Here is a 14,120-nt window from a genome sequence, read left to right as displayed (position 1 = left end):
AAGGGCTCTAGGCACACAACAGGGTTCACAGACCCTTTAGGGTCAGGCTGCCAAGCACAGCTGGGCTGAAGACAGGTGTCAAGTGTCTTCAAACAAGAACTGTACATGTAACAAGTCAGACATGAAATGAAGAACACTGGGTAGAATGTGTCCCTCTCACAAGATTTTCGAGTCCACCTACCTCCCCAAAACAAAACAACAGCTTTGAAATATTTTTTGAAATATGCAGCTGTATTCGTTATCAGCTTCACCCCCAAGGGCAAAGAAGCCATCTTCTGTCACCAAATGGGAACTGGAGCTGAATTCAGGGAAAGAAGACAACCCTCCCTCATACCTCTCTGCAGTGGGGGTCTCTGAGACTCCCCAAAGCCTGTGAGTACCAAAGGGAGCCTTCTCCAGTCCCAAGTGTCAGGCTGTGCTCTTCCTCTCCATAGTCTCATGCCCTCTTGCTGCCAGCACCACTAGGGTTCCATAGTGAAGGTTCTTAGTGCCACTAAACTGTACACTTCAGAATAGGTGAGGTGATGTGTTTATGTATAATGTATCAAAGTAAAAAATAAAATTCCCTTTTTCTTTTCAAAGGTTTTAATTTAATTTCTATTGGGGCTTCTTTACAATGTTTTATGGGATTTTGACTAAAATATTTGTAAAATAACCCATTCGAGGAAATTTCATTTTGGATCACCCAGGACAGGCCATTACCTGTTGCACTATCAATTAATTTAAGATATTGGAGGATACTGGCAGATTTGCTGGATGTAAAACACAAAATAGGGCTGGTGATGTGGCTCAGTAGTTGAGTGCCCCTGAGTTCAATCACCTGTACCCCCCAAAAATTCCCACTGTCAATAGAATCAAATCCAGATTATGTGCCCATTGCAAATATACTCTACCAGTTGCTTTTATGTACTAACCATATACCATGAGATAGAATAAGGGCAATGTTGTATGTATCTATTTCATTCTTTACCATTCCACCATTACCACTATCAAACTCCACAACATTTGTATCACTCCAAAAAGAAACTCCTGGTCCATTATTCATCATACCGTAATCTACTCTCATCCCTCAGTTACAACTAATATACCTTTCATCTCTGTGGATTTGTCTCTTTTGAGCAGTTCTTATAAATTAAATCACCTAACATGTGTCTTTGTGTCACAAAGTGTGAACAAAACAGGGGCTCAATAAATATTTGCTGAACCAATGGAAAAGCACTAAAAAAAGAAAGAATTCATGGTCTAGAAAAAGATCACAAAATTTTAGAGGTTGGAGGAACTTTAAATGTCATCTAGTCCAAATATCTAATTTTCTAGGTGAGAAAATCCATGAAAATGCTTGACTAACCCATGGGCAGTCAACCATTTAGTGACAGAAGTGAGACTTAATAATATAAAAAGTTTGATTCAAAATGTAGGAATTTTACTGGACTGACTCCCCAAAATAAAAGTTCCCTTTTTCTTTCACTTCATCAAATAGGATGCAGTGACCTTCACCTCCCTAGGTATTGGACTTTCTTACTTGCTTCTGTTTAAACATGGTTGGGTCTTTTTCTGCTGTTTTAGGATGAGTGTACTTCAAGAAAAAGACCCAAATCATTTTATCAAAATAATCAGCACCTTTCAACCTCTAATTTTCTGTTGCTACTGTTGTTTTTCCCTTTGAGTAGGTGTTTTGTGGTGGTCTCCTACTACAGTAAGAGCCCTGCTTAATTTTGAAATCTCACAGCATGACAGTCCCAGGAAGTATGACTCTAGCTCGAGTTCACACACTCTAAGAGAGTAGCTCTGATGTGTGTTGTATCACCTTGCTCTGATTCATTATCTAAAAACCAAACAGAGATTTCACAACTGTGGGTTTAGGAACAGAACTCTAAAATGTCATTTACTTATCTATTTGTTTGCATACTGGATCCACAAACATCTGATACTTCACAGGGCATCCATAACACTGATTTGCTTGATATGTTGTCTCTGTAATTAATCATCTGCAGAGTCAAGATTTCTGTGTTCCTTTGGGAAAACAATTTACTCCAGGCTTACCTCCTGACCTACATCTCAACTACTCTGTTTTTAATGGGCACAATTACTGTTTTACCCCCTCTGTGTGTGAAGCCAAAATAAAGATGAGCCAGCTAGTGGGACCTAACCCACCTTTCTTCCCCCATTCCAAGTGAACCATAATCCACAGATTGTTAGTTTTTGTCCTAGAAATTCATTTTAGATACTCTAAGAATTTTTATACCTTTTCACCAAACTTCCATAGTTCCAGAACCATAGCTTTTACAGGAAAATTCCCTATCGACTAATCAATATCCAATAGATGAATTCTGAATTTCAACCAGATGACCTTCTTTACATATAAATGATATGAAGGATCACTTTTCTCAAAGGGAGTACATGTCAGGAGAAATGGGTTGAAAAAATTTACAAAGCTGGGTGGGAACAGAAATTTCTTCTAATATTACTTTGACCCCTTCATTTTGAAGATAAGGAAAGTGAACTTAGTGAAGAAAGGACAGTCTTTTCAACAAGGAGTGTTAGAAGAGGATGTCCCAAGCAGAAAGGATGAAGGGTGAAAGGAATGAAGGAAAGGATGGAAGAAATGAAACTCACCCTAAAACTCACACTATGTACAAATATTAATTCAAAGTGGATCATGGATTTCAATGTAAAACATAAAGCCATAAAGAAAAGGAAAGGAAAGTTCATCAAGGGAACTTTGTTTGCCAAAGCTTATCTAATGACTTAGACCTGACACAGAGCTTGGTTTGATAAATTATCATTCACTAGTTTAACAAATTCCATTTGGCTCTAATTCTGCTACTTCTTGCTCATTCAGAGTAAATGGTTTCCCCTCTATTAATGAGATATTTGTTCATGCTCTTTCGGTCTTGAAATGCCTTTTTCATGCTACTTCAATTACTCATTCATCATTAACTGGGCAACTGTCCTGGGCTAGGTATCCTGCAGGATCAAAAGTCTTAGGACATGGTTCCCAGGTCAAGGGAATCATTCCATGTGGGAGAGAGTGAATTCTCAGTCTAATGAGATTTAAACCCCTTTAGGGGCAACAATTGAGATTTTCCTTTCTTTTCACCAGATGAGCACCGTCAGCCAGTACTCTGCACACCTGACACATTTTGGTGATTGGTCATCTTGAGTTCCAGGACACTGGATGCCCCTCCTGTTTGATGACTGAAGTCCATGGAGCACATGCTCCATAAGGTGAAAGAAGAGCACAGGCTATCCCAGGGGACTGGCAGCCATGTCATTCATTGCTTGGTCTGCAGCAGACATTGGTGACAGGGAGACACACCAATGGCAGAGGGAACCTGGCCAGGTCAAGGAAACCAACCCCAAAGTCCCCCAGGCGGCTCCTCCAAGTGCACAGCCCGGTTGCCTGGAGGATTATGATGACTGCCATGTCCTCACCAGTGCCCATCCTGCACCCCCTCGAAAGTGAATATTATAGCTACTGGATGGTGGGGTGTGCGTGTCCCTCTGCATTTCTATTTCCTTCTCCATCTCCTTTTTGTAATGTGTGGAATTTTTGCTCTGGAAAGTCAGGATGGTGAGGAGTCACCTATAAGCCTCCCTTCTGCTGCCTCCTCAGCCTGGAGCTTTTACTTCTCAGAAAATCTTGTATCCCCCGTGAAAACTAATGAGGTCCAAGCACCCTTTCTCCAGAGACCTGGACCCTGCACAGCTCTCACTTCAGTGCTGGAGTCTCCAACTCACCAGACTCCTAGGCCTTTTTCAGCCCCAACCGCCGCCCTCAGGCTCATGAATAATCAGCCCGGCCTTCCTGGGCGGGGCGACACTTCCTGATGAATAATGTATTGTCTCTCCGCCTTTCCCCAGCAGGAGGCGGAGGTCAACCTCATGAATATGCAAAACAGAGTGGAGTGGCAGATAATTCTCGGTTGACAGGCGGGTCCCTCATGGCAGACTCTGGCGCCAGCTTGGGTTCCTAATATGAAGTCTTACAGCAGTCGGCCCAGCATCTCTCCCGCCCTTTGAAGGGCTCACGCTGCTCCATGGCTTGAAGGACCCTCACGGAGCTCGGAGTTCGTGCTGCCTTTGGAGTCAGGTGTGGCCAGGAACCCCCAACACATTCATAGGGGCCTCCGGAAGCTTGTGCCCCAAGCCTCCCTGCCTGGGAAACCTGTATGAAGATGACAGCTTCCTAGGGCTTCCTGAGGAAGCCTGCCCTCTAAGGTGAGGCGCTGGCCTGGGAAGGTGAGGGCCCCAGGGACTTTGGGGCTGATAGGACCGGCTGCTCTGTTGGGGTCCCAGAGATGCCAGAGGCCAGTGCAGGGCAGTAGGGATGGGGCAGGCTAGACCCTGCAGGGACCTGGGGTGGAACAGAAGGATGGATTAGGGATCCAAAGCAAATTTGACCCAGAAATAGAAATGGAAGCAGAGAGAGTGACAAAGAGAACGTGTCCAGACCATGGTCTTGATTTGAGCACTTATGGCCAGTAAGACAGGCACCTCATCTGTGTACAATTATCAGTATTCACCAGGACCACCAGCCCTCCACTCTAGAGAAGCCTTTGAGGAACTAAGAGTACATACTGGACATGGAGCGCTCAAGTCTAGGGGTCAGGACAGCTAGGATTCAATTGCAATGACTTAGCAATAACTACTTGGATTTGTTCTTCAAAAACTAGACTCTTCAACTTGTTGGGAGCTGGTTTTATTCACCCTTTTTGGTTGAACAACTTTGAGAATCACATGAAGGTATGAACTTTAACCTGAGAAAAAATACAGTACATTCAAAATCTAGTTTATAATTTCTGAAAAATCACAAGCCTCTGGTCTCTGCATCCCAGGCAAAGCATCCTTGAAAGATTTTGACCCCACTTTGGCCAGTCTCCAAAGCATCACCATTGTTAAAACTAGTGCCTTGACTGAGAGGTCTTGGTAAAGGGATCGCTGTCCACTTAGAAACAGGAAACCATGATTTTGTCAAATGAATTCAAGTGGTGATTCCTCCACAAGGAAGACTCCCTAGCGTAGTGATTTTCCTAATGACCGTGTGCTTTGTATTGCTGCTTTCTGGTTCATCGTGTTTGAAACTTGGTAGGAGAGTAGAGGGCAAGGGCCAAATGGGGGTAGAAATGAAGATTCTCAGGTTCTCTGCCTGGGCTTTTACTTATCTTGGACCTTACTGGTACCCTAAGTACAGTGTTTGGCAAGTAGTAAAATTGAGTAAATGTTTATTGAAGGATTGAATTTGCAGATGTATTTGTATTGTGAATACTTACAAGCAAGAGAACTTTGTTGTTAGTCAAGTTGAGAAGTTTATGTGATCAGTATTTAGTGATCAGTACATTAGTACATGTTGTCATAGTATGATGACTTTTGCTCCCTAAGCCTTACAGTTCCTGGCATTCGGATAACAAAAATTGTTTTGGTACTGGGAATTGCACCCAGGGGAGCTTTACCACTGAGCCATACCCACAATTTTTTTTTTTATTTTGAGACAGAGTCTTGCCAAGTTGCTAAGGGTCTTGTTAAGTTGCTAAGGCAGGCCTCTAACTTGTGACCCTCCTGCCCCAGCCTCCTAAATCTCTGGAACTGCAGGCATGTGCCATTGCACCTAGCTGGATAACATATATTTTGATAATGAAGATCCCTTGTATTAAGATTTTTTCTTTCTTATTCCTCTTATTATTGTAATGCACACATTCAGAAAGTACAAAAAAAAAAACACACACACACAGTATCAATTATAGAGCAAATAGTGATATAACCTCCACCTAAGTAAGAAATAGAATATTACTAGCAATATTGACACCACTCATGTCCTTTTCCAGTTGCAACCATCTCTGTTCCCCATAGGTAAACATTATCCTGATTTTGGAGTAATTTCCTTGCTTATCTTTATACTTCCACCAGCTATCTGTGCTTTCCTAAATTTACTTGAACTTCACACTATTGGTATTTTGTTTTTCTTATGCATTCTTTTGAGTTTTGCTTCTTTATTTTAAAATATTTGTGATGTTCATCCATTGAGTATGGTTCATTTTCATTATTGTATTGAAGTTTATTTTATGAATATGCCACAAGTTACTTATTGACTTATTGTCATAACTGAACATTTTTGGAGCTTTGGACTATTGCAGTATAGGTATAAAATTCTCATTTATGTGTCCTGGTACATGGTTACTTGTATTTTTTTAAAATGGACTATGAATCTAGGAGTGAAATGGCTGGGTCAGAGACTATGCCTATTTTCAGTAGTGCTGGATGTTCCCAACTGTTTTCCAAAATGGTTGTACCAATTTGCACCATCATGAAGAGTATGAATTTCTGTTGCTCTATATCTTCACCACCATGGGCTGTTATGGAGTTTTTAGTTTTTGTCAATCTCATGGGTATTTCATGAATGATATCTTATTGTGGTTTTCATTTGCATTTCTCTGGTTACTTATGACTTTGAGTATCTTTTATATTTTCTATTTTTGTGAAGTACCCAGTCAGGTCTTTTGCACATTTTCTATTAGATTGTGTATCTTTTTTCTCATTAATTTACAGTTTTCCACATATTTGTTTTTGATTTCTTTGTTGTTTTATATGGGTTTTCAATATCTTCTCATTGGTGTTTTTATTTATTTTTTAATAATTGTTCTTTGGACAATGATTTTAACATGCTAAGATTTATCAATTCTTTTTGTTTATGGTTTGAACTTTTTTGATCTTATTCCACTTAGTGTCAATTTTTGTTAAGTGGAAGTAGGATATTTTTTCTCCAGACAGAAAAGCTGTTACTCTAGCAGAATTTATTGAAAAGAACACCTTTGGTCAGGGATGGTGGTCATACCTGTAATCCCAGTGACTTCCAAGGCTGAGGCAGGAGATTTGTATGTTCAAGGCCAGGAAGGGCAATTTAACTGGATGTTGTCTAAAAAAAAAAAAGCCTCTCTATATACTGATCTGCTGTGCAATCTGTTATCTATCAAGTGTTTGTGAGCATGTTTCTTAGCTCTTCTCTATGCTTTTGTACTATATTCCTTTGTGAACAAGATGTTTTCTCAGTTAACCAAAACTTTCAATATCTGGTAGAGCAGGTCCTTATACTTTATTCTTCTACCAGAGTATCTCAGTCAGCCTTAACCTTTACATTTTATAAATAGTACTATAAAAACTTTTTTCTGGATTTCTGGGGTATATTTTGAATATTGTATTGAATTTATAAACCAATATAGGGAGAATAAATACCATTACAATAAGAAGTCTTCTGATCCATTTCTTTAGGTTTTAATGCCTCACAATATTTCATAATCTTTTTCCTGAAAAATTCTTTACATTGTGAAGTTTATTTTCAGATATTTCATAATTTTATGGTATTTTAAAAATGTTTTTAATTTTTGTTTTCTAATTATGTATAGGAATTTGATTAACTTTTTCGTAGTGGTTTTTATATTAAACTATCTGCTGAATTCTCTTACATATTCTAATGATTTATTTGTACAATTATTCTACACATGTGATCATATTGTCTGGGAAGATGGGCAATTTTTGTTTCTTTTCAATCATAATAACTGCTAATTGATTTTTCTTGCCTAATTGTTCTGGAGAGGATCTTCAGTACAATGATGGATAGGTGTAATATTGGATATTTGGGCCTGTTCCTTATCTAGGATAATTTAAATTTCACAAATAAGTATTTTACAGTTTTTAATAAACACATTTTATCAGATCAACAAGGTTCTCTTTCATTTCTAGTTTGCTAAGTTTTTCTTAGATATTGATTATCAAATGAGTTTTCTGCATTTGTTGGGATGATCATTTAAATTTATACTTTCACTATGCTGATGTGATGCATTATATTAATGGAGTTAAGTTTGTGGTTAACTTAAAATCAGTAATACGCTCACATATCTCTGAAACCTCTGTCCCTTTGCTTTTTCCACCTGCTATTGGTAACCACTTTTATTAATTCTGCTTATTCAAGTGTTTATTTTTGAAAATAGAGGTATACATATGTATATATACATATGTATATGGCCTTATTTCCATCTCTTTGTGTTAATGTGTTTTATAATTAAATCAACCTTGCATTACTGGGATAAGAAAATTTGAGGTATGTCTTAAAAGCGTATGTACTTTACTACATATAAATTATATCTAAATTATATATATATATATATATACACATATATATAAATTGTTGCAACCTCCCACAGAGGTTTTGTATTATATCTAACAAATTTTACCATTTTAGAAATCAAAGTGGAGAAATTTTAAAGTTTTTTACCTCATTAAAAATAACAATAACAAATTTATCATATGTTAACATCTTTATGAAAAATAACTATTTTCTAAAACAGAAAGTGAACAGTAACATTGATATTCTCTTTAGTGAGCAGAGTGACATTATATTTTTGCAAATTTCTTTAATGTCCACCTTTAACAAAAAAGACAGCTGGGTTCTTAAACCTACTTTTGCATCTAATTTGTTAAAAACTCAGGTCATGCAACCTTTGAAAACTTTAGTTTACAATTGTACAAAAGAGCAAGTGGAAAGATGATAGCTTAAAATTATTAAGAAAATAGCTTAAACCTCAAAACCCTCTTAAGTAAGAGAAAAGGGGAATTAATATTTGTTGAGTACTTTCTACACAAAACTCTATGCTAGGGGCTTTCCATATATTTCTTTGCTTCTTGCAAGAGATGTTATTGGTTTCTCCCTATCATAAATGACTAAAGGAAATTAGAGAATTACACAATGATTAAGTGGCCAAGTTAAGATCCAGGTCTCTCCCATATGTTTCTTTTGACCTTGAACAAATTACTTAATTTTTTTCATGTGTAAAGTGGGATAATTGCTTTTCATTGTCTCTAGGATGATGAAATAAGGGATATTAAAGCTGTTAGGGGCAGTTATGGTTCATTGATAACTCCCAGAAAAATGCTTCGCAGACACAGGTCTCACACGAGGAACTTTTATTTTATGCGGAGGGATGATTCACGTCCACTCGGGGAAAAGGAAATGGCGCATGATTTCTTCTCGGACATTGGAATTTCATGGGCTGGGAGGAACCAATCACGGAGGAGAATTATTACAGACTGACTGATGGACCAATGACATATTAGGATGTAATGTGGGAGGCAGGAAGATTACAGCAATGTAAGCCGGAAATTCCTGTATCGGGAGAGGCGGGCATAACGCAGATTGACAGGTGGTTGGGAGGCTGGATTCCTTACAAAAGCTTCTGAAAAGCTCAAAGTCTCCATCAACCCTAACTTCTGGCATCCTTTCATAATCATTCCTCACTAGTCTTCATAAGATAGAAAATTAGAAAGAATAGTCAACCTGAGACAGATGCAATTACAATTCAAAACATTTTGGTAGGTAGAAGCACTATACTTAAGCAAATGAAAGACTATTAATAGGATTTTGGATTATGTTTTTCAGTGTAGTAAATCTTAGCAAAGATGGTGACTATATTTTGAGTCCTCTGTGTTCTAGCAAATCATTGAAACTGGAAATGGTCTTGGGACCCCTGACACAGATAGATTAGTGATATTCTTGTTTATGAGAAGGCAGAATTAGGAGCAGTGGATGGGGATTAGAGAAAATAGTTGATTGACTGTAAGGATAATTTTCTGCCACTTAAGCTTTCTTCAGTCGTGGATCAGGCTGTATTCTGGTAGCAGATTCCTCCACTGTTTAAAAGGTTCCAATAAACTGGGCAAGGGATGCAAGAGAAGTAATGTGTGCACTGAATACAAGAACAGTGGATCAATTTTTTGGATGCTTTACTCTAAAAATTTGATTACACAATATCTAAACAGGTTCCATGTTATGAAAATCAAATAACACACAGTTTTTAAAAGCCCACCTTGGTTGCTTGATTACTTGAGCCTATCAGACCCCTTTTGGAGAGAAACCACTGATATAACCAGTTCTGTGTATCCTTTCAGTCCTTTCTCTGGAGATAGATACAGATAGGTAGACAGTAGTGTTTTGTGAGTTTTAAAAATACAGATAGCACTATTCTGTGTGTATTGTACCACTTGCTTTCAATAACTTGTCTTAGAGGGTCAGGGACCAACAAGAAGTTCTCATTCTGAGAATGTTCTGACCTTTACGATAAGTAGCAGCCCAGGGAACATTTTGCGGTTACCTCCCCTGCGCAAACACCCTGCAGCTGACTCAGGCACCCTGCAGCTGATGGCTGAGGGATTTCCGGAGCGCGCCCCTCCCCACTCCCGGCTGATAGTTCTGCCTATGGCCCACCCCCACTTCTCTTCCGGGATTTCACCTTCTCCCTGGAGCAAACTTGCACCTTATCAGGAGCCCAAAAGAAAAACACAGCCAACCAGCCTGTGTCTCGTCATACCACTCATTCCCTCAGCATAAATACCCTTGAGAACAATAAAAATTTGCAGCTTGATCAGAATTCCTGTCTTGCTGTCATTTCCTGTGTCTCTTGTCCCTTTCATTCCTTCTCTCTTAGGTTTGCCGTCCTGCATTGATGTCCCGCGGGTCGGGACATTAGAGGTTTTTCTGTATAAGGATACATGATGAGGCTGTTCTATAGATACTGAGAGTATCAGCTTTGAGCCCAGAACACCTGTGTGAGGATCACTGCCCCCCCCTCCTTCCCTTCTTTTTTCTTTCAGTGCTGGAGATATTAAACCAGGGACTTCAGCATGTGAGGGAAGTGCTCTACCATACCAGTCCACTAATATTTCTTTCTAAAAATAACAATAAAATGTATTGTGATGTGTTCTGATGTAGTTCTCTTTGTTCCAATCTCAGAAACAGTTATAACTTCACGGTGTTGGGTGTTTTGTTTTCCCCAAATATTTGGGATTTGGGGATTGTGTATGCATTTTTCCCTATTACTTTTAAATGATTTTGAGTGACCAGAGGTTTCTTGCGTGTGTGGATAATCTTCCATCTAGCTCAAAATTCTTCCTAATTGTTTTTACACTGTGAGAGAGAAGTACCTGTGGTCAGAAGAAGTGCTTCAGTGGACAATTGGTAAGTACTCTATGTTCATTTTCTGACTTCACCCATAAAATTTCTGTTTTTATCTAATTAACATATTAGGGTCTCAGGTAAGAATTTTGCTTGGAAACAAAATTTTTAAAAATTTAAAAATAAAAATATGTTAAAAAAATAGTTTAATCTAAATGATTCATCTAGAGTCCATTCTAAGAAGCCATCATTTCTGGATATTTATTATGAATCATGACCTAAGAATGTATGAGTATAAATTTCCATGTGTAATTATTGTTACCTATAAGAAAAACCAAACTTGAGTTTGTAAGTGAACTTGATGTTAGATTCTAGTTAAAATCTAGTCATGAGTAGTTATTTTAGACATGTGATTGTCTTTTAGGACTTTATTCCACTTATGATAATTTCAAATATCAGAAGAGGATTTTAATATTAAATGATCTTAGTTTTCCATATTTGAAATGTTTTAAAAATGTTTTACATAGGAATATCTTGTATAGCATTCAGTGTGAGAGAAGATAGAAAAACGGTATTTTAGCATACCATGTAGTTAATAGTCATGATCATGGCTTGGGTCATCAGTAAAGATTGATAACATCAGTATGCTCTTTAAAGACAACAGAAAGATCATAGCTTAAGGAGCATCTCTTCCAGGAAGCACACCATGAGGTTTTTCCCATCCCATAGCCGGTTTTGTTGTTGTCAGTTAGAAGTTGGGAGGGGGAAGCTTCTAAGAGCCCTGTGTTTGCCATCTCTGGTCCAAAAACACACTTCTTAATGCCCCCTCTGCCTTCACTTGCCAGTATAGCACAGAACATGGAATGAAGGCTTTCAAAACAAATGCTTATGAAATGATGAAAAACATCAGAACTCATTTTATAAGGAGAAGGTTTCTGGCAAAATGGGAGACAAAATTTGTATTCTTATCACCATAACAAATCTCATAGCTGTGTGGTTTAAACAATAGAAATTCATTTTCTCACAGTTCTGGAGAATGGAAGTCCCGTGTCAGCATGTGAGCTTGAAGGGTTTCTCATGAGGCTGTTGTTCTGGCTTCACATAGACACATTTTCACTGTGTTCACCTGGCTCTCTCTCTATGGAGAGAGACAAAGAGACAGAGAAATCTTGTGTTTCCTTATCTTGTAAGGTCACAGTATTATGGAAATGGAATGTCTCCCTTACAATCATTCATTTAAGCTTAATTACCTCTTCAAATAACCATGAAAGGAATGTGAGATTGCTGGACAATTAACTGTTACCAGATCATAATTCTCTTATAAAGGTTTTGACCATGATTAATTAGGGAATTTGGGCTTAGTACCTTAGACTTGATACATCTTAGTGAGCATGCAAAATGAGTCTGTCACAGAACTAGAATGTGAACCAAGTTTAATTGCATTACTCAAGAAATATTTTACCTAACTAGGTTAATTTGGTATTTGGAGTAACTTTGAAGCAAAACCAAGATATGAAGAAAGAAATCATTTGTCATATGCAGAATCACTCCTTCATTTTTCTTGTTATGGTGAGATAAATAAGTGCAGATTTTACAAGTCAATTTTTATCTCAAAAAATTCCAGGTCACCACCACCGCCGCCACTGCTGCTGCTACCGAGGCCAAGAGCAGAGCGGTTAGTGTGCACCGGGCCGTTGGCCCACCCACCCCGGAGCAGCCCGAGCCCCCCACCCATGTCCAGATTTTTAAGAAATACAGTGTTCTAATGGTTGTGAAGGCCACATGGATGAAGACTGCAGGGAGGACATTGGGAGAACAAATCTGATTGTCAACTACTTCCCTCAGAACATGACCCAGTACGAGTGTGAAGTCTATTCAGCAGCATTGGTGAAGTTGAATCTGCAAAACTTATTCGGGAAAAAGTAGTAGGGCACAGCTTAGGCTCTGGCTTTGTGAACTATGTGACTGACAAGGATGCAGGAAGGGTGATCAAGATGCTGAATGGCCTGAGGCTCCAGAAGAAAAAAAAAACCATCAAGGTGTCATATGCTCTCCCAAACTCAGAGGTCATCAAAGATGCCAACTTGCACATTAGTGGACTCCCAAGGACCATGACCCAGAAGGACGTGGAGGACATGTTTTCTCAGTTCAGGCAAATCAACTCCCATATCCTTGTGGATCAGACCACAGGTTTGCCCAGAGGGGTTGCGCTTATCAGTTTTGACAAATGACTGGAAGCCGAAGAGGCAATTACCAGTTTCAGTGCTCACAAACCCCCACGTTCCTCCAAGCCCATCACAGTGAAGTTTGCAACAAATCCCAACCAGAACAAAAACAGGGCACTCCTCTCGCAGCTGTACCACTTGCCTGCAGGAGATTCGGAGATGCTGTGCATCATCAGGTGCAGAGGTTCAGGTCTCCCCGATAGGTGTAGATTACATGAGTGGGTTTTCTGGTGTCAATGCCCCAGGAAATGCTTCTTTGGGCTGGTGCATCATCTTCTACAACCTTGGGCAAGACGCTGATGAGGGAATCCTCTGGCAGATGTTTGGCCCCTTTGTCACAGTCACCAATGTGAAAGTGATTTGTGATTTCAACACCAACAAGTGCAAAGGGTTTGGTTTTGTGACCATGACAAACTATGAAGAAGCCACAATGGCCATAGCAAGTCTGAATGGCTACCACCTGGGAGACAAAATCTTACAGATTTCCTTTAAAACCAACAAGTCCCACAGATAACTCGCTCATGCTTTTTTTGTATGAAGTAGGTAATTAAGAGTGAAGAAGTTGAAAAAAAATTCCAAGAGTGAAAAACTTTAAACATTTGATTCTTCTCAAATAATTTAATGCTGAAGTATCTGCTTGTGCACATCTAGCCACTCTCCCAATCATCAAGGATTATTGAGGACTTACTACATTCAGACAGGCTGTGCCAGGATCTAGGGTAGAGACACTGGGGAAGAGAACCGTATTCCAAAAGGGGGCTTTTAGGAAAACAGAACTGGAACATCTCTTTGTGTCTGATTAATGTCTCCAAAAGAGTTTAGGGTTTAAAATTTTAAGTCCAGTTGTTTACTTCTCTATGTATTATTGTAATTTTGGTATAAATAATAACTTTGATGTACTTTATACTTACTTTATACATATAGCTATATCTGTAGCTATTCATTATTAAAAT

General features: G+C 38.9%; 1 pseudogene; it reads left to right on the top strand.

Annotated features, from left to right (window-relative positions):
* Positions 1-3,268: 3,268 nt before the first annotated feature.
* LOC124973902 (ELAV-like protein 1) lies at positions 3,269-13,681 on the top strand (annotated as a pseudogene).
* Positions 13,682-14,120: the final 439 nt, after the last annotated feature.

This window comes from Sciurus carolinensis, unplaced genomic scaffold (genome assembly GCF_902686445.1).
Source record: "Sciurus carolinensis unplaced genomic scaffold, mSciCar1.2, whole genome shotgun sequence".
NCBI lineage: Eukaryota > Metazoa > Chordata > Mammalia > Rodentia > Sciuridae > Sciurus > Sciurus carolinensis.
The sequence above is the reverse complement of the archived record's forward strand: the minus strand, read 5'-3'. Positions and strand labels throughout refer to the sequence as shown.